This window comes from Ursus americanus, chromosome 18 (assembly GCF_024610735.1).
Source record: "Ursus americanus isolate L20-20 chromosome 18, mUrsAme1.1.p, whole genome shotgun sequence".
NCBI lineage: Eukaryota > Metazoa > Chordata > Mammalia > Carnivora > Ursidae > Ursus > Ursus americanus.
The window spans coordinates 28,868,494-28,894,948 of NC_142144.1; the positions used below are offsets into that span (position 1 = coordinate 28,868,494).

The 26,455-nt window shown below is 37.7% G+C and overlaps 2 long non-coding RNA genes across 3 annotated transcripts in view; one reads left to right on the forward strand and one right to left on the reverse strand.

Annotated features, from left to right (window-relative positions):
* The window catches only part of LOC148108576 (uncharacterized), a 37,533-nt gene extending 23,742 nt beyond the window's left edge, over positions 1–13,791 (reverse strand). For both annotated transcript variants that reach the window (XR_015727367.1, XR_015727366.1), the window contains exons 1-2: positions 13,702–13,791; positions 3,172–3,287 (exon numbers count right to left, since the gene is read on the reverse strand). This is a non-coding gene — a long non-coding RNA (uncharacterized LOC148108576). The remainder of the gene's footprint in view (positions 1–3,171; positions 3,288–13,701) is intronic.
* LOC123781317 (uncharacterized) overlaps positions 1–23,970 on the forward strand; it is a 292,347-nt gene extending 268,377 nt beyond the window's left edge. Inside the window, exon 6 of the long non-coding RNA XR_006776652.2 lies at positions 23,764–23,970. This is a non-coding gene — a long non-coding RNA (uncharacterized LOC123781317). The remainder of the gene's footprint in view (positions 1–23,763) is intronic.
* Positions 23,971–26,455: the final 2,485 nt, after the last annotated feature.

Genomic DNA, 26,455 nt, shown 5'->3' on the forward strand with positions numbered 1-26,455 from the left:
CTGTCTCTCTCTCTGTCAACTAAATAAAATCTTTAAAAAAAATAAAAATAAAAAATAAAAGTAGCCTTAAAAACAAAGCAGTACATTTCTCAACCTAGTAAAAATAAATACATGCAATGTACCTATTCCGATTTTTTAAACATCTTTATTAAGGTGAAATTGATATACAAAAAAACCTGAACATATTTAATGTATACAATTTGATGAGTTTGGAGAGAGGCATATAACTGTGAAATCATCACCACAATCAAGGTAATAAGCATGTCGTCACCTCCAAAATTTGCCTCCTGCTTCTAAGTTGTTTGCTTGTTTGTTTTGTTTTAAGAACACAACATGAGCTCTACTGTCTTGGCAAATATTTAATTATACAGTACAGTGTTAACTATAGGCAGTATACTATACATTAGATCTTTAGATTTATTCATCTTGTATAACTGAAAATTTGGTACCCTTGATTAATACTTCCCCCCTCTCCCAGCTCCTGGCAGGTTTTGATTTGCATTGCCCTAATGATTAGTGATGTTGAGCATCTTTTCATGTACCCATTGGCCATTTGTATATCTCCTTTTGAGAAAGGTGTATTCAAGTCTCTTGTCCATTTTCTTCAGTCAATTTTGACGAAGTCTTTTCCCCACTTATTGTTAAATGCACATTTCCTACCTTTCAAATTTAATTAATTTTAATTGGATAAAAACAGGACAAAATCTTCAAGTTTGACAGATTTTTTTTCAAAAGCCACAACAGGAAAAATACTGAAAATGCACATCACACTGATGTTTAAATCAGGTAGTTTCGATAATAGCATATGTCTAATTGCATGTGATTCAAGGAGTGGAAGGAACTACTTTCATCTCAAAACTGAGCTATCTTAGTCCATGTAATTGTGAAATGTTTTCCTTGAAAGAATTGGAAATAAGTGGGTAGAAAAGAAATAGAGTGACTTTAGAGCCAGAATCTTGGAAAAAAAGTTTTAATTTGATAAGGAGTATAAAAGCACCCATTACCAAAATCAATGCAAAGTTCAAACTAAGAAATTCTCTACTTTGTAGAGGAAGCAGCTTTGAATTCAGTTTTTCTGCAGCCCAATCATTTGTAGTGAGAAAATTCCCAAGAATTGTCATCTGAAATGGTGTATTTGTGAAACTGGCTCTGTATGACATTGTAAAAGGCCATCAATTTAGTGTTTCCCAAACTTGCCTTGCTTTAGAACCACCTGTGGTACTTTTTGAAAATATGCATAATCTTGAGCTTCAGAGAAAACCCACCAAACCACGTTCTCTGTCTATGAAACCCAGAAATTTGTTTTAATAAGCTTTTCTGGACTTTTCTGCAGCTAGCCTGGCACCTCAGCAACAGGGCTCCTGTGTATTGACCTATCTTTGGAGAAATAGTTGTGTCTTTGCTTTATGCTGTGCCTACAGACAGTTGGATTTTCTTGTGAAAATGTGAATTTCCCATAGATATGTAGAATACAGACCTGGAATACTCCAGGAAAAACTGTCAGGTCTTGTCTCTACCTGTCCCTCAGAAAGATCCATAAAAACGGTGTCATCTGTTTTAATCTAATAACTCAAAATTTGAGTAATGTTTTCATAGTTATTTTTTTGCCCTGGGACAGTTCTGTTGAGAGGCCACAAATCATGAGCAATCCCCATCAGCAGAAAGATTATTTTTCCAAATGTAGTGAATATTCCAAGTATCATCCTAGGAAAGAGACGATCCAAGATCAGAAGATAAGGACTTAAGCTATAGTAGGGTGGGAACTCCTCATGCTGGGTCTTGTGGTTGATAGAATCCAGACTAGAAGAAATAGCAACCCCCTCTCCCTCCAAGGAGCCACCTGGATTTGAGGAGAAAAGAAAGCCAGCTTCTACCACTCATAGGCAGTTTAGGAATTAGGCAAGGATGGATTGTGTGCGTTAACAGAGCTGTGGTGGTCCTCACTTCGAAAAAAACTTAGAATGCCAATGTTCAAATGGGCCATGTCCCTAGACCCATAAATTCATCCTCTCTATGGTGGTTTAGAGAGTGAACTTCTTATCTTGATCCCAGATTTTAAGAGGACTTGTTGATTGAACTATGCGCTGCCCCCAGACGGATTTGAGGCTGAAAAGCTAAAGTGCATCTTATCCCCTGATTTGAACTACAGCGATATCCCATGGCCGGGGCTAGAACCAGTTTACATAGATCCATATCCTGACTCCAGATATAAAACAAGGGGAAATAACATAATTTTATACACTGTGCAGTGTGGCAAGCCCAGAATATGAATAGATTTCTAATATAATGAAAAGTGATAGAACTTTGTGAAACAAGGCAACCTTGTAGTGTCAATTACATGTCCTTGGCATTGATTTAAAAAATCCAATTAATGGTCAAGGATGTTTATCTTTCATATTTGTCCAGCAAGAAGGCCTACTTTCATCTTGAAAGGATTACCGACTTGATTACAAAAATATTGTCCTTTTATTATTCTAGGACCAAAGGCTTTTGTACTTGACACAAATGCCTGGTGAATAAAAACTATTACCACATTAAAAAGGTGCCCATTTTAAGAGTATCCTATATACGCACTTGTTTTATTAACACAGCACCAAAACAGCATGCTATTCATACTAAACTCATATACCTAAAATTATAGTGAAAACAAGATTCACATTTTCTCCTTTAAATATGTCATTCTAAGATTGAATCTATATAAATCACTTGACTATGACAATCAAAGAGCCTCTTAGAAATAGTGCTTTCAAATTTTAAAAAGCCTTCAGTTTGTTTTTGGAGATAAAATAAAAAGGACTCAGAAGATCCTCTTCAGTTGCTTCTTGATAGTTAAAAAGTGCTTAATGGCAAAGTAGCTATTGGCCTCGTCAGAGTGTGGTACAGATGCCCTGACTTTGTGATGCTCTGAGATCCTACTCAGGGGTGGCTTGTAAAGGTTTGGGTTCATCTGGTTGACTAATGAGATTAATTAATTACCCAGTGAGAGTATGATTTCACTCATGATGCATATGCTATTGAGAAATGTCTGGAAAGATCAGCTCTATTTTGCTTCCAGGATAAAAGATTGCTAAGGATTGCTCGAGAGAAGAGATGCCTTTAATACCCATACCAGATAGGAATTCAGGCATTGTCTAGAGGCAGTCAGGTACAAATAGGAAGCTGGAAACTTACCAAGAGATATTCAGGTTCACCACATTGGCCTTTGGTATCCCATCTGTTTGCTAAATTTATGGAAATACTGCACCGTGTGATCCTCTCTCCTTGAGCTGATTTCTCATTTCTTACACCTGACAGTGGACAAATTAGATCGGAGTGGTTTTAAGAAGTATGCATTAAAAAACATTATTTCAAAATATATTTTTAATAAACTTTTATGATGGATCACACTTTTGGAAACATCTATAAATATCATCTCATTTAATTCTCTCAATAATTCTGTCAGATGTGTATACTCATTATTTGCATTTTATAGCTGAAAAAACTGAGTTTTTAATCTAGTTAAGAAACTTGACAAAGACTATATCATTTATACATGTCAGAAGCTGTGATTTCAATCCAAATGTTCTAATCACAATTTCTTTCAAATTTTTACCGTAATACAAACTAAAAAAGTCATTTTTAAAAAATGATTATCTATATCTTTTCCTTTGTAAGTCACATGCTCTTTTTTTCTAGGTGTTCCCAAAACATATTCTCTCTTCTTTTACTATTTTTTTAAGGTTCAGCAATTTTATTAGAATATGCACTAGTGCTGATGATGCAGTGTCAATATTCCCAGGCACACACACACACATTTTTCTCAACGTGTAGTTTAGAATTTTTTTTATTGTTTTATTTTCAGGATTTTTTTGTGTTATCGCTTTCGGTATGTGTTCTCTTTTCTTACTTTGGTTCTCTACTTCTGTGATTTTTCTTATATGTATTTTTAATTTCTTGTATCTATTTTCAATATCTTGCTTATTTTCCTCTTAAATCTTCGTACCTCTTCCTTCAATTTTTATGGGTATTTTAAATTTTCCTATTTTTCACTTTCTATTTGTCTAAAGGCATTAATTTGTTGTTGCTATCATTTTTGTGTTCATTCAACTTCAGCATTCTTTTCTGAAATACTTTTCTATTATTTCTAATTCTTTCTTGAGGTCTGTGATCTAATAGTTCTAATTTATGTTGCTCTTCCATGTTTATATTACTTTATTCATGTCTTTTAGCTCATTTTAACATACCAGTTACAGCTTTGCTGTATTTTTGTGGCCATGTCTTTCTGGCATGCTTTCCTTGTCTGTGGAGATATTATTCTGTACTTTATTCTCTTCACTCTAACAATAAGTTTTCATGGGATTTGGTATCTATGCCTTTTTTTTTTTTTTTTTGGTAAAATTAGTATTCCTGAGCTTTATGATTAAACCAAGTTCAGGAAAGCTTTTCTGTCTTCCCAGAGGGTCTGCTTCTAATGTTTTTGTACAATGCTCAGCAATACAATGGCTTGCTTTTCTGTGAAATCCTGGTTCTCTTTCCCTCTCTAACTTTGATCTGGACCTTCTCTTTTATTCATCTCTGTCTTGTTCAATTTCGATTTCACTTGCATCATTACTTCTCAGAGTGGGGCCTTGTCCCACAAGGAAGCCTTCACAGGTCAGTTTTGAGAGTGACTGGCATTCGTATACTCCATGTCCTTCAGGCCTTCTTACTGCCGGTACCTCCACTGACCCATGCTGGCGAGGGCAAACCTCCAGTGTTAGCTGCTCTTCTGCAATCAGCCAGCTGTGGTTTTCACTGCGTCTCTACTGGCTCTTTGGAGGTCTCAGCAGAACTTTTGATCTTCTCATGGCTCCCTCTTCTTCCCCACACACAGGACTGTAACCAGCTGCTTGAATTCGGGGAGGTAGGGATGCCTTTTCACCTAGTTTGGTTGTAAATGTCATCTGTAGATACTTTGTTTTGCTGTTTATTTGCCCTGTCAGTTTTTCTGGAGAGATGCTAAGAACATAGTATCATTGTCACTGCCATCTTCCCAGAATCCTAGTTATATTAAAAAAAATTATAGTATCCAGAGAGCAAAAATGCACATAATGTATAGCTTTATGCATAGATTTACAAAGTGTGTTATTGGTATGCAGATAAAGAAAAACTTCATCAATTGAGAATTGTTAGCATATTCTCCCTTTTTTTTCTTCTGAATCTTAATTTTTAACAATCTGAAAGCAATATACTAAAAACGAAAGAATATGAATTGAGGTAATTATGGCAGAGTTGCATAGTCAATATAATATATATTTGTATGTTTTTATAACTTTATTAAAAAATATGTATATATTTGTATTCCTCTGCCCCCAACTACATCAGACTTACACATAGAAAAACTTGTGCTTGAGCTCATACGTAATGCTGTAAATTAAATTTCTGGCCCTAATTCTTCATGCCTCCATTATTCACGTCCTCAGCATGTAACTTTGCAGTCCATCCTGCTAAAGGTATAGGATACGTATCTCTTTACCTTGACATTAGCTTTAGCTCTTTGACTTATTTTGACCAATGAGGATGTTAGTTCTTGGGCCACAAGCAAGAGTTTAAAATGTGCTCTAACACTTACTTATATGTTTGTTCTTACACTCTGCCATTGCCATCTTGTCCTGGCCTAGCCAATCTGCTGGGCTTGGGAGGAGCAAAAAAGACACGTAGAGCAGAACCATCCCAAGCTAACTCCACTGTGAAACAGGTCATACAGGCCGACCCTCGAACTCAGGAGGAGAAAGAACTGCTTAATGTATATTTCACTGAGGATGTGATTATCGATACTGCAGCATTATTGTAGGAAGCACAAACAATTCTCGTGCTATGTGGTGGAGTTCTCAAAGACAGTTTATGGTTGTTGCATGATATAATTTGTTGTTTTTAATAATTATCGAAATGTGTGCTGCTACTTACATCTTTACGGTTTCTTCCTAATTGCTTCAGTTGCTTTTCCCTTTTTGCTCTAGTTGGATGTTATTTAATTAAGTTCTTTTCTTTTTCCTAATACGTGTATTTAAGGCCATAAGTTTCATTCTGAATATTTTGGGGGTTGCATATCACATTTGTACATTGAGATTTTATTTTTCTTATTTCTAAGTAGTCTGTAAGTTATCAACCTTCCTTTAGTTAGGAAAGTTTGTTCAATTTGAAAGTGTTATTTTATTTTTTTTTTATTTTTAATTTTTTTCTAATTTTTGCCTTTAATAAATTCTTCTCAGAATAAATAAATAAATAAATGATTATCCAGATCTAAATGAAAAAAATAGAACTGTTCTAGTAGCTCCAACTCCAGGTAAATGTTATTATTCTCTTTTTAATCCATGACTCTGAATTTCCAGACACTGATAAAGTAGAATCCTCTTATACTACCCAGATTGAGTTAATTGAATAATCATTTAAAATCATTTTAAATTGCTGTACTCAAATTTCAACTTAAAACGAACCACAGAAATATTCATTTATTCCCCTTGATATTTTTCCAACTTTATTGAGATATAATTGACATATAACATTGTGTAATTGAAGGTGTGAAATGTTTATTTGATACACTTATATATTGCAAAATGATACCCGCTTCCATCATGTCACATAATTACCTTTTCTTTTTTCTGGTGAGCACATTTAAGATCTACTGTCTTAGCAACTTTCAAGTATATGATACACCATACTGTACATTAGATCCCCAGAACTTATTTGTTGTATAACTTGAAGTTTATACCCTTTGATCAACCTCTCCCTATTTCCCTGAATCCCTAGCCCCTGGTAACTACTACTCTACTCTCTGTCTGTATGAGTTCAGCATTTTTAGATTCTGCCTATAAGTAAGAGATTATACAGTATTTGTGTTTCTCTGTCTGACTTATTTCACTCAGCATGTCCTCAAGGTCCATTCATATTGTTGCCAATAACAGGATTTCCTTCATTTTTGTGGCTGAATAATATTCCATTGTATATATATACCACATCTTCTATATTCATTCATCTATTGACTGACACTTAGGTTGTTTCCATGTCTTGGCTATATGAATAATGCTGCAAAGAACATGGGAGGTCAGATATCTCTTCAAGATAATAATTGAATTTCCTTTGGATATATACCCAGAAGTGGGGTTGCTAGATCATATTGAAGCTCTATTTTTAATTGTTTGAGGAACCACCATACTGTTTTCTGTGGTGGCTATACCAATTTATATTCCCACCACAGTGCACAGGGGTTCTCTTTTCTCCACACCCCTACCAAATACTTGTGATCGCTTATCTTTCTGATGATAGTCATTCTGACAGGTGCAGGGCGATATCTCATTGTAGTTTTGATTTGTCTGCATTTCCCTGATGATTAGTGATGTTCAGCTCCTTTTCATGTACCTGTTGGTCATTTGTATCTCTTCTTTGGAAAAATATATATTTAGTTCCTTTGCCCATTTTTTAATCAGATTGGTTTTTTTGCTATTGAGTTGGATGAGTTCTTTATATATTTTGGATTTTAACCCTTTATCAGACATTTGATTTGCAAGTATTTTCTTCTATTCTGTGGGTTGCCTTTTCACCTCACTGATTGTTTCCTTTTGATGGGCAGATGCTTTTTAGCTTGATGTGAAACACTTTTTAGCTTGATGTAATCCCACTTATTAATTTTACTTTTGTAGCTTGTGCTTTTGGTGTCATATCCAAAATATCATTGCCAAGACCAATGTCAAAGAGCCTTTTTCCTATGTTTTACAGTTTCAGGACCAAAGTTTTGTTTTATTGTCTGTTTGGTCGAATGATGAAGTTCCATTGCCGTTTTTTACTAAATTGCACCAATAATGCATCATTTACAATTTCTACATTCTTTAAAGTACCTAATGATACTGTGAAGCAAACTAAGGAAAATTTTTCTATGATTTTTTTCCATTATTTTATAGATGTGTTGTCCATACCTAATTTTTTAGGGAGCTGACTTTATTGAATCTCTCCAAACTTTTAATTTGATTTTTTAAATATTTTAAGGACTTTTCAGCTTTATTGAGGTATACTTAACATATTAAAAATTACACATATTTTTGTATACATTTTGATGAGTTTGGGCATGCATATGCATATACCCATGACACCATTATCACAATAATTTGATTTTAATAAAATTTAAATTTTCCTTATCAATCATATATTATCAGTTAATTATCTTATGGAATTACAATAACAAAACAACCAGAATAAATAGGTTTGTGAACAAATACAATTTTTTTAGAGATTTTATTTATTTGTCAGAGAGAGAGTGAGCACAAGCAGTGGGAACAACAGGCAGAGGGAGAAGCACACTCCCTGCTGAGCAAGGAGCCTGATGTGGGGCTAGATTCCAGGACCCTGGGATCATAACCTGAGCAGAAAGCAGATGCTTAACTGCCTGAGCCCCGCAGACATCCCAACAAATACAATTTTATCACGATCAGCAAACAGCCTAAAGGGTGGGAGTAGTGTAGTGAGCATAAACCTACTACCTAGGGCTTCTATCAGTTCATGCTACAGGTAGAATGGACAGTCTGGGTTAACCTAGCAATTCAATTAAGTGGAAGTCAATTAAGAAATCTAGAAGCAGGGGCGCCTGGGTGGCTCAGTCGTTCAGCGTCTGCCTTCGGCTCAGGGCGTGATCCCGGCGTTCTGAGATCGAGCCCCACATCAGGCTCTTCCGCTGGGAGCCTGCTTCTTCCTCTCCCACTCCCCCTGCTTGTGTTCCCTCTCTCGCTGGCTGTCTCTCTCTGTCAAATAAATAAATAAAATCTTTAAAAAAAAAAAAGAAAGAAAGAAATCTAGAAGCAGGATTATTTGTCTGCCTTCCCCACAATTCAGTATTTTTGACCAAGTGGATCCCTTAGACTTGAGAGGGACATCTACCTTAAGAAGTTAAGAGGATTTTCTAAAGAGCCGATATGGAAAAAGAAGACTCTTATTTAGGGCACCTGCTATCAACCAGGCCATTCCTTTGTTTTGACCTTTTCATTTTCCCCATAAACCTCCAATAAAATGTAAAGCAAATGGAAAAAAAAAACTAAGAGATAAAATATTAAATATTAAAATGCTCACATAATAAATGTTTCATTGAAGGTCAAGTAAAGCTAGAGTTCTAAACTGAAAGCAATGAAAAACTTCGAGATAAATGGAATCAGAGAGCGCATACAGCTTGACCTACTTTGCATTAGGGTGCTTGAAAGAATTCTTCAGAAAATAAAAGTAAGAAAGGATGCATCCCAGGCAGAAGACCTCAAGTGGAGACTCAGGTTTGTCACAAAAGGCCCAGGCCAGAGGCTGATAAATAACATAGTTTCCTGAATCATAAAAATTTTGAACTACTGTTATGTGTGCTTGGGACATAGTAATAATAAAAATACACATGATCTCTGCCTTCAAGGATTTACAACCTAGTAGAAAGAGAAGACAAATTTAAATCAGTAGGTAAAAGACAGTAGTATAGGACCTGACTTAGAGCAAATGCCAAATTCACCCCTTCCATTCAAATTTGAATGTCTAATATGGATAATTGATATGCAAAGTATATTAAAAGAATTATCCATATCATGTACATAGATCACTTTGAGGAAAGATTAAAAGCCAAAATTAAGAGTATTTTGATTCTAGATGCCTAAATCTAGAACTCCACTTCTCTAGAACTAGTTGGTCTTCTATCAGGGACTCTAGACCTCTAAGTCTTCATATGTAGTAAAAAAAAAAAAAAAAAAAGGCGGTTTGGGGTTTTTTGTTTTGTTTTGGTTTTTGGAAGGTTTTATTTATTTATTTGAGAGAGAGAGTGAGTGAGAGAGAGAGCACAAACAGGGGGAGCTGCAGAGGGCGAGGGAGAAGCAGACTCCCTGCTGAGCAGGGAGCTCCAAAGGGGGTTGATCCCAGGACCCTGAGATCATGACCTGAGCCTAAAACAGACATTTAACCCACTGAGCCACCCAGATGCCCCAAGCTGTTTTTTTATAAAACAAAAGTCTTTTGAAACTGTGCTTACTCTCAGTTATACAAAGAACAATTAAATCCTGCCCTCAATCAGACTTTTATTAGGGATCTGATTCAACCAGAAACTGATTGGTATTGATGGTTTTTATGAACTACAAATAGAAAGATAAGCTTATTAACACTTAATAAATGCAATTTGGGGGTAGATAATGCCTTATAAAACATTAGGTTTAAAGAATAAATAATAAAAAAGCCTGAGAAACACTATAGTAGACTAAATGTACCTTTACTCAGAATCACAAAATCAATCTTCAAAACCATTTGTCTAAATTTATGTCAATGGTAGACTTCTAAAGCACACCCTGTGTACAGTTAAGTTTACTTTTAACCACTGAAAATCAGTCTTTGAGTCTGTTACATATAACCAAAGAGCCCAGGAATGAGAAGTCTTCAAATACTGATGGCAACCCACTCCCCCATAAAGAAGATGGTGGGGGGGGTGGTGACAAGAGAAAGGAGAGGAGGCAGAGAAGGAAGAAAAGGAACTTTCTGTTCTCTGCCTGGAATGAGCTTCCTTTTCCCAACCATGGATTGTTTCTTCTAGTTTTCAGGTATTAGCTTAAACTTCTATCCTCTGAGAGACCTTCCCTAGCCAACCTATCTAAAGTTATCTGCCCACCCCTTTACTTTCCCTCATATAACCTTCTTTATTAACTTTGTGACTCTTACCACAGCCTGCAATTATTTGGATAATTTGCTTGTGTGTATACTATCTGATTCTCCCACTATATAATGTAAGCTCTGTGAGGAGGCCGTTGTATAACTTATTCCCCTATTTATTTCCAAAAGCTCGTGGGCACTCAATAAATATTTATTGAATGAATAAATTAATAAGCAAGAACCAAAAGTTCTACTTGGAGATTTGCTGCTACTCTGCTAGATACTTTTCATCTATATGTCATCTTTACAAGATCTCGATAAGTAGGTGTTAACTACCTGGATTAAAAATAAAAAAAAAAGGAAACCGAGGCTTAGAAGAGCTCGTAACTGGCTTTGCCAGTACCAGTTAAGCTGGGCAAGTGATTCAAACACCTTTCTGTGTGCCTCTTTATAGCCTTTTAGCTGAGAATCTCAAGGTACAGTTACCTCATCTGTATAGTACATGTTTGTGTGACAAGAAAATACAATCTCTCCTAACGATTTGTTCCTCATCTGCTATGGCATTTTCCATGCTGAATTATAATGGGTCTTGCTACCTGGATGCTTCCTCCCTCAATCTCAACTCCTCAAGGGCAATGAATTATTCTGTGTACCAAAGAGCTTCCGCGATGTTCAATGGCATGAACGAAATGAATGGGTTGAGGATGACTTGAAATCAGTAAACTTCTAAATCCTTTACATTTACTGACTAATTTAAGCTCATAACAAACCCGGGAGGTAGGCCCTGTTACTGTCTGTATTTCATAGTTGAGAAAACTGGACACAGAGAAGGGAAAGCAACTTGTGCTGGTAACGTGATTAGTAAGTGGCAGAATGAGAATCTGAATCCTGACATTCTTTCTGCCATGAATACTACTCCATGCTCCTTTTAAATGGAAGCAGAGAAGGGGAAGGAGGAGGGGAACTCTCTTTCGGCATAGGGATTATGGACGGTTTCTTCCTTTTTCTTCTATTGTCCCAAAATTATGTGACGAATGCATTTTCATAATGAGAAAAAATACTTTAAAAGATATATTTTAAAATAAATAGCTGCTGGTATAAAAATATTCATAAAATCATAAACATACGACTTGGATATTTACCCTAGTGCTTCTCCAATGCAACTTGCTCCCTGATGTTTGTGTATCCTCCACAATATCCTGACAAGTGGATTCAAGCCTCTTCTAGATCAGCCTCTAGTGCTGGCTGATAATTAACATGCACCTCAAGAAACTGTGGCAAGTCTACCCATTAACGCAGGGCTATCATCTCCCCTGCATTCCAGTAAGAGAGGACTGCAACCAAAATCAAATGACTCATGTTTAAAATAATTTCACACTATGCAGATGCTGTGAGATACAGGAAACACTGGGCTTTCTCAAAGAAAACTGTTCTTTTTTATTTTTAAGTAGGTTCCTCACCCAGCATGGAGCACAATGCGGAGCTTGAACTCACGACCCTGAGATCAAGATCTGAGCTCAAGACCTGAGCAGAGATCAAGAGTCGGATGCTTTAACCGACTGAGCCACCCAGGGACCCCTCAAAGAACTATTTTTTAAAACAACATTTCAGCCTTTTGTAAGGACTGCCTTCTGACCACCTAAAGAAGATGGTGGAATAAAATATTTTAATCACAGTAATTAAGATCACTGAAATCTGTGTGACTTTTTTTCTGACAAGCTTTTCTGAAGAAAAGGTTTTTATGTGTTTTTCTTTTTAAAACTGGTCTTGTTGGGGCATCTGGGTGGCTCAGTCGTTAAGTATCTGCCTTTGGCTCAGGTCATGATCCCAGGGTCCTAGGATCGAGCCCTGCATCGGGCTCCCTGCTCAACAGGAAATCTGCTTCTCCCTCTCCCACTCCCTCTACTTGTGTTCCCTCTCTTGTTCTCTCTCTCTGTGCCAAATAAATAAAGTCTTATTTTTTTAAAGATTTTTATTTATTTATTTGACAGAGAGAGAGACAGCCAGCAAGAGAGGGAACACAAGCAGAGGGAGTGGGAGAGGAAGAAGCAGGCTCCCAGCAGAGGAGCCCAATGTGGGGCTCGATCCCAGGACTCTGTGATCATGCCCTGAGCCGAAGGCAGACACTTAAGAGCCACCCAGGCACCCCATGAGCCACCCAGGCGCCCCATAAAGTCTTAAAAAAAAACTGGTCTTGTTATGGCCCCTTAATTGTCTCTTTCCCTATAGAAATAGTGACTCCTTCTCCACTGCCTCCAAAGTACCCCGTATGTATTTCTGCTACCGCAACTTTACAATTTATGCTCCTCATTATTTATGTGTCTGCTCCTCTTTGCTATTCCTATTTTTACTTTGTTTTCCTGGCATCTAACTCCTTTTAGGAACATTAGGTTCCTAAAAACACTTAGAATTTCTGAACCAAAAGTAATTTTATAATAGTTCAAACTCTTTACTTGACTTTTTACCCATTAAAATAGACATATGTGAATAATTTCTTTTTTTAAAGAAGTTTCCCCTTTTTTGGGCACCTGGGTGGCTCAGTCAGTTAAGCGTCTGTCTTCTGCTCAGGTCATGATCCCAGGGTCCTAAGATCAAGTCCTTCTTTGGGCTCCCTCCTCAATGAGAAGCAGGGAGTCTGCTTCTTCCTCTCTCTCTACCCCTCCCCCCTGCTTGTGTGTGCTCTCTCTCTCTCTCTCTCAAATAAATAAATAAAAATCTTCTTTTTTAAAAAAAGCTTCCCCTTTTTAGCACATTCTTCACTCATCTTGGCTACTTACTTATTTCTCATACACCCAACTACCCTGGAAAAATAACCCATCCCTCAGCCCCTTTCCCAGAGCACTTCTAGTTCTCTCCTTTCCCTTCTTCCTTCCATTCTGAGATTAAACCAAAGAACTGAGCAGGCAGAGAAGGAAGCTTCTCAGAGCTTCCCAGATCTGCTTTTTTTACCAGCAAATATAAGTAATTTGGTACTGTGATGAATAGCTGTTAAGTGCAAGGGAAGGGAGGATGGGAAGGAAGGAGGGAGGGAGAGAAGGGGGTAGGGAAGAAGTCAGGCAGGCAGACTAATATATTTGGAGGGTAACTTACCACACCCTGGCCAACTTTTATGTCAGAAGTTTGACAACTGTCTTCTGCTGTTCCCTTTTTCTTTTCCTTTTCCTGTCCCCAAACACTACCTATTAGTTATTTAATATGGTCTATAGCTACTGTCCTTCCATATCATTGGCTTGAAACAGACTCAAGAACTTTAATGAGTGGTTATCATGGAACTATTTTAAGACTAATTCTAAGTGGAGAATAAAGGTCATAATACCACTGTAGCAGCTAAAAGCACTTTTGCTGACATTATCTAATTTTCACAGAACTCTAGAGACATAGGCAATTATTTTGATTATGCTTTTACAGATACGGTGTTTTAGGCACAGTGAGCGGGATAATAGAGGTCAGTCATTGCTTGCACCAAAAATAGACTTATATCTACTAATATTCAGGGGAAACTTAGTTGGATGATACAACTTGGCCTTCACAAAAGGATCTTTTATTACCCTTCTCTTGCCTTGTACAGAAAAACCCAGACTTAGATGTTTTCATTAGTAAGTTGGAGTAGTTGCACTGTTCAAGTCACACAGCCTAAGAATTAGAGATTTCCCTGCCCCTCCACCACAAAAAACACTGCTGTCTCCAAACATAAACAGATGATAGCCAACATTTGTATGACAGCTTCATTTAAAAGAAATACTATATAATAAAAAAAAGGAGAGGCTTATTTTCATTGAAAAAAAAAAAAAAACCTCTTCAAGTTGTTGATTAATTCAAATTAGTGGAAGATCCTATCACTGAAAATGTTAGTTACATGTATTATTTTATATATTCCATTTTATTAAAAAGTTGATATCTGAATCACATGTTATTATTACAGTTCCCACTGGAGTATATTCTGGAAGGTGTATAAAATCTTTTACTTAAAATTCATCTGGACCATTTCCCTTGGGTTATACTTCAGAATCTGCTACTCCATTTAATTCCGTATGTTCATCCTAGTTACTGTCCATGAAAATTTCTGCCCTTCTGGCCCTTCTGGATATACTACCCAGTGTAAACTTGAATGAAGAAGGGACAAAGGTGCTAATACTTCACCTGGGAGGTGAAAGTACAGGATGGCATGAGTAAGAGAAAAGAGAAGTGAAGCAAGGAAAAGGGGGTATAATGTGATGCTATGTGTTTTGCAATGTGTTTATCACACTTCTTTCTCTTCAGAATACCCTACAAAAGACATAGCCGATCATTCAACAGGTGTGTCCATTCAACATCCAGGAATCCTCCAGAAGGGATTCAAAGAGGAAGTGAGTCTTAAGGAGTAGCCTAAGAAGGAAGGAAGGAAGGGAATTTTGCTTAGCCCCTTCCTGTCTCGTACTTCACATTGGTCTAACCATTGAGAACTAACTTCCCTGCACTGGTAGGTTTGATTATTCAGTCCCAGAGACATCTCAAGAAGCCAGAATTCCTGCCCCATTGTGTGGTGACTTATCCACATTCAGAAATGCAGGGGCTATAAGGTGTGGGTGGAGTGATGATCAGGAGAGAAAGAAAGGGACCATGTGAGGAGGAATACAGCATTACTATCCTAACACTGATACCTAGAACATAATTATGATATATACCTACTTGCTGAAGACTCTACAACTCTTGAGCAAGAGATATTCTGGCCTTTCTCAGCTGAGCAATCAATATGTTTAGGGGTCAAACAGGGATCAGACAAGAATGTACTGGAGTTCAGATCCTGACCCATAGTAAGCCAAGGAATAAACCTAAGACAGCCAGAAATAGAAACAGAGGCTGAGTACAAACCGAAGTCTTTAGAGAGTACTAAAAGTTGAAGTTGAGAAAACCAGATTCAAAGTTTGTTGATGAAGCCCAAGACTAAAAGCAAGAAGAAACAAAGTGCAGCCACAGCAGAACAGAGGAAAGTAAGCAGAATCCCAAGCAGCTTGCTTTCGAAGTGCTGAAAAGTTGGGACTTACGTTGATATGCCTTTAGTCATGTGGCAAATGGGTAAGAAGGTCTCTCTTAAAAGTGTGGCAACATTGCAAACCAAGGAAATGTATGGGAATGTAAGACTTCTAAAAACTTATGAAAATAAACTTTATGTAACCTAAGTGTCCCGTGGCCACGCCAATCTGACAACCAAAACAAAGTCACATTTTCATTAGTAAGCACACTATTCATTTAATCAAAGTTTTGTATCAAGAGCCTATAATGATCGAAGAACTGCAGTCAGGACCACATTACGTGGTGCTCATTTAAATAGTCATAGCCCCAGCCTTCATGGATTCTGTAACCCGGTGGGGAACATAGATAATTAATAACCAAATATGTATTTATCATCGTGAAGTACCGTGAAGTAAGTGAAAGTGAACAAGCTTCTATGAGAGAGAAAAACAGGGAAGGAGAGAAGAGTACACTTAAATACCCATGTCAGGGAAGACCACCTTAGAAGCCGCCAATTAAGCCGAGATCTGACGTGCAAGGAATAGAAGACAGAGCTGGCAAAAGAACCTCCTGTACAGAGAGGACAGCACGGCCCAGTCCCCAGAGCCAGAGGGAGAGAAAGCGGCTTGATCAAACAAGGGACAGAAAGGGGGGGGTGGGCTGAAACAATGCAAGGAGTAACCTGAGATGAAGATGGGGAGGGCCTTGGGAGCTTTGATTAGGATTTGAATTTTATTTTAACTCCAGTGTGGGGCCGTTGTTGAGTTAAACTATTTCAGTCATAATGACTTAAAGCCCCCATCCTGCTTACCTGCTAGAAGCCACCTAACAGATTGCCTAAATATGACCAAGAATCCCTGGAGGGCAATTAAATGTTGCACAGATATGTCCTGTTGCCACCTGCTGCCTTGACCCCTGTCCTGCTGCAGATCACCGACTGGAGAGCTGGGATTACCAGCTCCCTTCAGTGTCTTCTTTTCTCCCTAATACTGTTTTGCCGCAAGCATGAATAGCACTGCTAAGAAATCTTAGTGGACTTTACCGAAAGTTTGAGAGACGTGAAAGAGAAGTAGAACCCAGAGAGTAGCTTATAATCACTACTAGATAAATGTCTTAGAGCTCATAGGACCAGATCTATCCTTGCATTTGGACAGTATCACAGGAACCCAGACCATCCCAGACAGTTTCCATGACACAGAGAGACCAGATTACCTTCATTCTATCCCACCCTTACCCCCGATTCTTGTTTTCTATCCTAGGATCAGTCTTTTTCAAGGATGATTGATTACACAATGAATTACCTTCAAAGGAAAAGTTAATCCCCGAGGACTTCTCACCACATGAACTACACTAGAACCCAATAATTCAACATCAAGAAAGGCTGAACACATATAGTGTTAGGGATATTAACATGTCAGTCTAGTTTGAACTTATCCAAACTCTCATTCATTTCTGTAATTCAAGATAAAGATTAGGCTTGCTACACATCCTTTGTGCAGGATCTCTGTTCATAAGATGAAGCAATAGGTTTCAGGCTTAGTTCATTCTAGATCCATATTTAAAGTAGACATAATTCTCTCAAGGATACAGCCGTAGCTATGTAACCCCATCTGTCATATGGACCATCTTTAGTGTTATCACAAAGTAGTTTGCTTCCTTCACATCACAAAATCTTCAAGTCTGGGTTACATCTCCATTTTACTTTTGCATATCAAAAATATTTCTTTGGTTCCTCCAAAACAAAGGCATAATTTGCAGCAAAGGTAAATCCAAGTCTCCATCCTGAGCAACATAAAATGCTGAAAGCTTGGAAAATATGCATGTAGTTTTCTTCCTTTCTAGCTTGGGGGGGAAGAAAAACAACCTCTTGCATTTGACTTCTTCTCACCAAGAACGTAAGCTTGTTTTAGTTATAAGTCACTGTAGTAAAACAGCTGTCCTCAAACTCTAGCTTCAAGGGTTCTTTTCAGTCTCCTACAACTCCCTTTGGCCTGACCACTTTGGTTCAAGTTCTCAGTGTTCACCCACCCATGGGAACTATGTTTGCATCTTAAGGAAGTCTGCTCTACCTGTCAGAGCATTTCCCTCGTCATGTATCTCTCAATCTGCTCCCATCATGGGATCCAGCTCCTGAGACTCCAGCCTAGTTTAGAATTCTGTTCACTAACCACCCCAGCCTCCAGCATCACCTGAGAACTAGACTGGAGCTGCTATTCCCAAGAAGTTGAGGATTTCAAGAACTCTCCTATGAACTAATGCTGTGATGCACACACAGCAGCATGTCTGAAGCCAAAATAGCTCAACTCACTCACCTCCATCTGGTTCAGTGGATTGTAGAGGACCTGCACATTTTATTAAGCATGAATAAAGAATGTGCTTGAAACTTTTAATGCCAAGTTTCCTCGCCTTACTTATTCTAACCTTTTCCTCCTCACCTAGTCTAATCTTTGCCCAGTGGCCACTGATGGCTAGTGTTTCATTCCAGAGCTACCCTTTCCACAGCTATTCTAATAGTGCCCTCCAGTGACAGATAATTCAAATGCCATTAAAGAATCATACCATAAACGGTCAGCTAATTCAGTACCTACCCAGTGCCTAGGAACTCCCTGAGATATTCACCTTTGACCTGAATACTTTCTTGTTCTCAGTCTTGCACAGATATATAGATACATGAGATAAGAGTCAGACAGCAAAGAACTAATCGGACTTTTTCCAACCGGGAAGTCCACTGATCAAAGACCAGAAGTCTGTCAGATAGTACTGAGTAAACCATATCATCAGTAATGTCATTACCATTAGCCACAGACATTGATAAGGGAGAAAGCGGAAGGCCTGTAGCTCCACCTGTCATGTAGTTATGGCTTCTCATAGAGAATCTAAAAGAAAATGGTCTAGTTCTAAGGTCTCAGTTCTGGAATGCACTTAAATATGAGCTCCTTAATACCACTTCCTTTATTATTAAACCGTTTGAAGATAAAAACAAAAAGACACTGGGTTCACACTTTCTAGGCTAAGTTCTATTAACAACTTTGGGGTGGAGGAAACAGCTCTATAGAGTAGACAGCCAGGATATCCAACTCTAGCTCTACAGAGGAACCCTCTGCTCTCTCATCACCATGTCATGAAGCTTAGTGAAAGGATAGCGGGGACATGCATTCATGTGAAAATAATTTTGGGCTCAAGTGTGCTGAACAGCTTTATAGACTAAATTATCATGTATGTGCAGTTCCTCACAAAACCCATGAGGGCAAATATTGCCAATGGCCCCATTTTTGTTCCCCATCCTATTTGTCACCTCTACGTCCTGAATCCAGATAAATATACCATCTATGGAGAAGATGTATCAGACAAGGAAGTAAAAAGCTCCTTTGGTGATTATGATACATAGTCAGATTTGGGAAGCAAAGCAAGTTACCCTCAAATACATTCTCACTGTTTGGAATCCCACGATGTTTATGGAATCCCACGATGTTTATGTGTTATAGTTTAGTCTCTGTAAGTGAATTTGTGTTGTTTCCAATTTTTCAATATAGAAAAACCCTACAATTCAGTGAATGACTTAGAATTGAATTTCTTTTTTTCTTTTGGGTAAATTATTGATCAAAGGACATGGGCAATTTTAACCCTTTTTAGACAATATTTAATTGTTTTGTGGGAAGACTAAATCCTCTAACAGTGCCACCAGCAATGAATGTACTCCCTAACTTCCTATCACCATTGGTTTTTATCATGATCATTAAATTTTGTGAGTAATGGTTATGTAACAAGACAGTCAAACTGCTCTAATTCGCATTGCTATGATAGCCCTGCAAGCCCCTACATGATAGAAGCCTTCTGAATAGCCTCAGATACCCACATCTAGGCAAGATACTTCAAGCTAACTATCACCTCGCTTAGTAGATGTATTTATGTAGCCTTCTGATAATAGAGGTTATTCTTTTCTAGGACAAAGGTATTCAATGAATATGCAATGAATTTGAAAATTCTAAAGGGATTTGTTTTGGGTATATTGGGAATTTCCTTATGTCAACATTCTTTTTTACTATGATAGCAAATTAGGCAAAATCAAACACATTGGTTATCTTTCAACTTTTGTGATCTCTGATGAATAGCTAGAAGGCTTTTTTAAGTGCAAATTTAGGCAATTTTTAGAGAGCTGAGTGGGTTTAATAAATCTATTTAAAGCTATTTTTATGATTCCACTAGTGCAAGCAATAAATGAGACCAGGGTAGAGTTATAACATGCAGGAATCTTGTTTATGCCTTTGGCTGCCACTAAAATCTGAAGGGAACACAAGAGTGTAGTCCCAGGGTCTTTTCATAAGGAACAAAATTATGAAAAATTTCAGGGTCATATACCCATGGTTGTGAATCTTTGGTAATGGGCTGGGGCAGGCCTGAAACAGTCCCTAAGAATATAAACACTTTCTATTCTCTCTCCTGTTATTATTACAAAGAAAATGGAATAAGAAATATCCATTAAACAGATATCCCCAAAGTTTGCATATAAATAAATTTCAATGCAATACCACAAGTACATCTTGCTTTGTTCTCTCCAAAGTTTTATCTATAAACAAACGAGAAAGTACATCACTCATAAATATGAGTGGGATAAAGAACTTGAAAGGATACCAGATACATTGAATGACAGATTCCAGATCCCAAAAGTTTCCATTTGGACCATAAATGGGGAAAATGAGGCCAGAGGTCAGGCATCTAGTTTGGGGGTGGGGGGGGAGGTATATGCAATGAACACTGGGAGGCAAATGATCCCAAGATACTTTCCTGCTGCATGCTAGCTGCAGGGCAGTCTCCGGTTTACTGATTTCAGTCATCCTTACTGAAAGCAAGCTCATGCTTCACACTCCTTTCACCTTGCCTTCTCTCAGGCACTGTTGGAAGTATCACAAGTTACTTTCTGTCTCCCTGAAGTGTAACAGCATCTTTTCTTATAGGCAAGTATGTAGTAAAGTTGGCTTTGCTCAAAGGGAGATAATGGCTTTTTCTCTTGACTTCTGGAAGGTAATTTATGTCATACTTGATAGGAATGTCTTTGTTTAGGTGAGGGTGGCCACCCTAGATTTTAGGGTGTGGCCAGCCACACCTAATAGTCTTAAAATGGGGGCTGGCTATAAGGTAAAGGCTTAGGGTCATTCCATATCAGTCAACCTGAAGACTTGAGTTCAATCATGTGAGCAAGCAATCAGTCATGCCTATATAATGATGCCCAAATAAAAACTATGGACTAAAGCCCAAGTGAGCTTTCCTGATTGGCAAAACTTCATTAGTGTGTCACATATTGAGGCAAAGAAGGTAATGGAAGCTTCTGAATAGTCTCTCAGACTTTATCCTGTATCTCTTCCTTTAGCTAAATTTTCCCCCAGCCTTAGTGAGATATAATTGACATATGACATTGTATAAACTAAAGGAGTACAACATGATTATTTGATATACATTTATATTACAAAATGATCACAATAAGGTTAATTAACACAACCATCACCTTATTTTCATTAGTCTTCATTTTATCTGTACCCTTTCCCTGTAATAAACCTTAACCATGAGTATAATAGACTTCAATAAGTTCTGTGAGACCTTCTAGAAAGTTCTCTAACCTGAGTGGTTTGGGGGACCTTCCAGATTTGTAGCTGGCATCAGAAGTGAGGGCAGTCTTGTGGACTGTGTCCTTAAACCTCACAGTTTGGCTAACTCTAGGTAGTAACATATACATGTCTGCTATGAAGTATGGCCTTCAACCTCAACTGTGTGCCTGTCCAAAGTGCTACTTTATACATGGGGGTCAACTTACCCTATTTTTGTGCAAAATCTAAGCTCACTGCACTGATATGTTGGCAATCTTCTTACTTAAGGGAAAACTAAAGGTTTTGTATTTGTTTTTTCTCTTCTGAAAAGATAAAAGTTCTTTGTGTTTTATGAAAGTTCCCTCAGATTTTTGAGGTTATTCTGTTTAATCATTAGGAACAGAACTGTAACTTCAGGTAAATCTCATCCTAGGTGCTAATTGCAGTTGGTCAGTAATCACGCTCACATGTATGAAAATATATGAAAAGTACTCTACAGTAATAAAACCCAGGCACTCCACTTCCTAGCTGCTGCTTCCTTCTCTCAATTTTTTCATCTTCCTGACCTATTGAAATAGTATTTTATCTCGTCCAACCTATGTTCTAGGTACCCCAGAGATTGTGTCGTCTATTAAATATTCTTTGCTAGAAGTTATGCCTGAGGTCAATTTCATCAGCTCTTATTTTAAAAATGGAAAATTGACCTTTTTAAATGAAAAGGCCTCCTATTGCTCAGCAGAATTTTTATATGTTTCCTTTATGTGTGTGGTTGTATTTAATTATTTTTATTTATGTAAAATGATCACCATTCATATCAGTCAGCTTCAGCTGCAGTACTACTAATGCTAAGAAGAAGAACAGGGAGGGGGAAGAATCATCTAAAATCTCAGAGAGTTATATTTATTTCTAGCTCTTGTTACATGTCCACCGTGATGGGTTTAGCTCTGCTTTATATCTTCTTTGGATACAGATTAAAAGAGCATACCCCTGCCCAGTTTGGGACTACCAGTTTCATGATAAATAGAAAAGATAGTGGGACCATGCAATGACTTGCTATGCCACTTCCATTCACATTCAGTGGGCCATACCTATTCACCAGGCTAAGCCTATTCATGGGATCAAACCCCAAAGTCCCATTCAATCATAGCCTCCTACTCAAAGTTCAAGATTTCATGATAATCTTTTCATTGGAACTAGTTGTTTCTTTTGTTGATCCAGAGACCTGTGACCTGGAAAAAGCAACTTATTTGTATCCTACACACCCAATATACAATGATGGTAAGAAGTCCAAAAAAGCACAGTAAACACTTCCTATCAGAAAGGAGAAGACTTACTGTAGTCATTGTTCATAGCAGTTCAAAACCCTCCTGGACAGATGTCAGAGAGCCTCGTACCTGGGCTGGGTAATGCCACTTGATTCGAAGCTTCCCATTGTAACCTGAAGTCCATTAGCCTTCTTGACCAGTATGGAGGTTCCTACAAAAATTAAAAATAGAACTACCATATGAGCAATCTTACTGTGAGATATGTATCCAAAGGGAATGAAATCACTCTCTCAAAGAGGTATCTGCACCCCCATGTTCATTGTAGCATTATTCAGGATAACCAAAATATCAAATGTTCAAATGTTCATTGACAGATAAGTGGTAGATAGAGGGGGAAAAATGTGGTATATACGAAGAATAATAAAAAAGAAAGAAATTTGTCATTTGCAACAACACGGATGAACCTGGAGAATGTTATGCTAAGTGAAAAGAGCCAGACACAGAAAGACAAATACCACATGATCTGACTTTTGTGTTGGAATCTTAAAAAAATTGAACTCTGAGAAGCAGAGAGTACAGTAGTGGTTACCAGAGGCTGAGGAGTGAGGGAAACAGGGAGATGTTAATCAATGGGTACAAAATACCAGATATGTAGGATGAATAAGTTCTGGTACAGCATGGTGACTGTAATTAAATAATGTATTGTATACTTGAAATTTTCTGAGAGTAGGTCTTAATTTTCTGAGAGCAGGGCGTGTGTGTGTGTGTGTGTGTGTATAATATATATATAATAAATATATGATAAAACAAAGGATCAGAAAGCCATATCCATGCTTAGGTCCTTATCAAAAGGCTGAATTTTAATCAGCCTATCAGTCTTTTTTATTCATAGTTGATTCTGTTTTATAGCCCAGGTTGAAAATCATCATTAATGGTCTGTTAAATTCAGCCATAGTAATCAGGAAGCACCACTGACACTCTGTTTCCCACATCTCTGCCTAAAGCCTTGAGGTCACTTGTATTCTATCTGTCTTCCTAGTTATTGTAGCAAACCCTGTATCGAATATCCTACCACTGCAGAACTAGGGCTCCATCTTTCTAGCTTCAATAACAAGTTCTTTATGATCCACTGCTCGCCTGAAAGCCAAGGCCAAATATCTTCAGTGTTTGTTACAGCAGGTCTCTGCTTGGTATAGCAAGAATTGACCCAGTCAGTTTAGGCAAGTCATACTATGGTAAAAAGTGATCCCAAATTCCCATTGGCTTACAATAACAGACATGGATTTCTTGTTCATCCTTTATGTCTATCATAGGTTAGCTTCAGTTCTGCTTCACAACACGTTTACTCCAGGACCCAGGCTGAAGGCAAGCCCACACGTCCAGGCCTCACGGCAAAAGGAAAAGAAAGGATGGCAGAACCATGCAAAGGCTCCTAAGCTGCTGATGGAAAGAGGTACTTGCCACTTCTGTTCATATTTCATTGTCCAAACAGTAACAAGATCTACTCTTGTATCAAAGAAAGATAACCTTCCTACAGGGAGAAACAGTAAATACCTTAAACAAAAGTAAATCTGACATACCATTATTCATAGATAATGCATTTTTATTTAATCATTGACTATGACAGTGACATATGAGAAGTGTTAGAGAATATAATAAAATATGCAACTATCCCTTTTTAATTACTAAGGACCTTCAAGTCACATCACCCTTGCTAGTAGGTAAACAAGTATAGAGGACATACACAGATAACTTAGTCTCTGACTCCAGTCTCATCCTCTTCCAATCTTGCTATAAGCATTTTTTATTATTGCATAACAAATCACCACAAACTTAAGCAACTCAAAATAATACCCATTTATTATCTCATGGTTCTATAGTTCAGAAGTTTGGGTGGGTCCAACTGGGTCCTCTGCTTAACATTTCACAGGTCAAAAATCAAGATGTTGGCCCGCTGAGCTCTTACCAGGAGACTCTGGAAGTAATCCGTTTCTAAGCTTATTCAAGTCGTTAGCAGAATCCAATTTTTTGTCGTTAAAGGACTGAGGTCAGCATTTCCTTGCTAGCTGTCGGTCAGGAATTCTCCTTCAGCTCTCTGGGGCTACCCACACTTTCTCACTTCCTCCCCTCCATCTTCAGCACGAGCAGCAGTGCTCGTGCAGTAAGTCCTGCACAGACTTCAAATCTTTCTGACTTTCTCTTCGGACGCCTGCTTTTAAAGACCTGTGTAATTAGATCAGGCCCACCTGGGTAGTAGCCCTGTCTTAAGGTCAATGGCGCCATATAACATAATGTAATGACAAGGATGATATCTCATTATATTCACAGGTTTCAGGGATTAAGGAAGGAATATTTGAAGGCCATTTTAGAAAACTTACCTACCACAACATCCTTTCACAGACTTAAAACATGCAAAATGGACTGTAAAATGATTGCTTATATTGAATCAATGACCTTTCATGTCTCACTAAAGCTAGTGAGATAAAATCCAGATTATTTTCCCTGTTTTAGAGAGGCCTTCACATACTATTTGGCGCCTACCACACAACTTAACCTCTCACTAACTTCCAAAATGAACTCTTCATTCTCTTTTGCAGATTCATGTTGGTTATTTCTACCTTTATTATTTTGTGAAGGTGTTACTTCGTACATGTGATATTCTCCCACCTCCTCTCTACCTGTCCAGGTTGTCTGATTCCTTTAAATTAAAACATAAATTTTATATTACTCATTAATTCAACATACGTTTATTGAATATATAGTAAATGTCAGGCACTGTTCCAGGCTTAAAGGATGCCTACTAACCAATGGAGATAAGGCCCTTGCCCTTGTGGAGCTTATATTCTAAGGAGGAGAGACTAAAGCCTTCTCTAATTACAAAACTGTGGCAAATCTTTCCCTATCAGGTTGAAGTGTTTATTAACTGTGGCACTTATCTGATGCATTTCATACCATGTATTATATCATATACATGTTTCCATGCCTCTACCCTGTCCACACAATGAGATCCTGACCTCCAGCCGGATATGTATAGCATAATATCCATAACTCCTAGCATTCTGCATTGAGGATTGAAGATTTACTTGTTGAATGATCAATTCCTATAGTTGAGTTTGGTCAAATATTGAATAATTTTTTTCTCCAAGAAGCACAACTTTAATCTCTCTTTGCAAATATGGGGTTCTTTGGGGAGGTGGAGGGATGCAAGAAAGCAGAATATTGACTAGAGGACAAACCGTGTCAGGAAGAAAAGTAGAACTTGGATCCGTTTTCTAAAATATCCATAACCTGTAGAATCCTCTCCTGAATCGTTGAAAATTATGTCTGATCCCTGTGACAGAAGAAGTTCAAAATTAAATGTTAGGCTACAATTTTGTTACCGCTGCTGGTGAGTTATCTGGCAGAGCATCTGTAAGAAGACATTCTTACGGGATGGGAAAGTGGAACTGCTATTTAATATGTGAATAAGAAATGGCGTTTGCTTTATCATTGAATCCAGAATATTTTGAAATTGGGGAGCATTGCTCCTCTGCATAAACTTCAAGATGGCAAACTGAGATCAAGCCAAGACCATAAAAGAATAGAAGACAAAAACAAGAATTTTTAAAAGGTGTAAACCCACCACAACAACATAAAAAGAAAACAAGAAAGGGAACATTAGCTGAAATTGGATTTGAACAACTTTTTGGAAGGTGGATATTGGAACATTAACTAATGAAGCAGATAGAAAAATGCTGTAACATCAAAAAGTTGTGAAGAGTATGTAGCAAAGAAAGCATCTATTCAACCAACAATTCCTAGAAAGATTATCTTGACCGTAATACAATGTAGAGCAGGAGGGAAAAGTGGGACTAAGAAGATTAATTTACATTCCGTCGAACATGTAGAAAACTTCCTTTCCACAATTTTTAATCTCTGCTCACCAGATATAATAGATACTAAAAATCAGGGGTATTGGTCTATAGGCAGGCATTTACCCCCATCAAGAAAAAGGGGTGGAAGCAG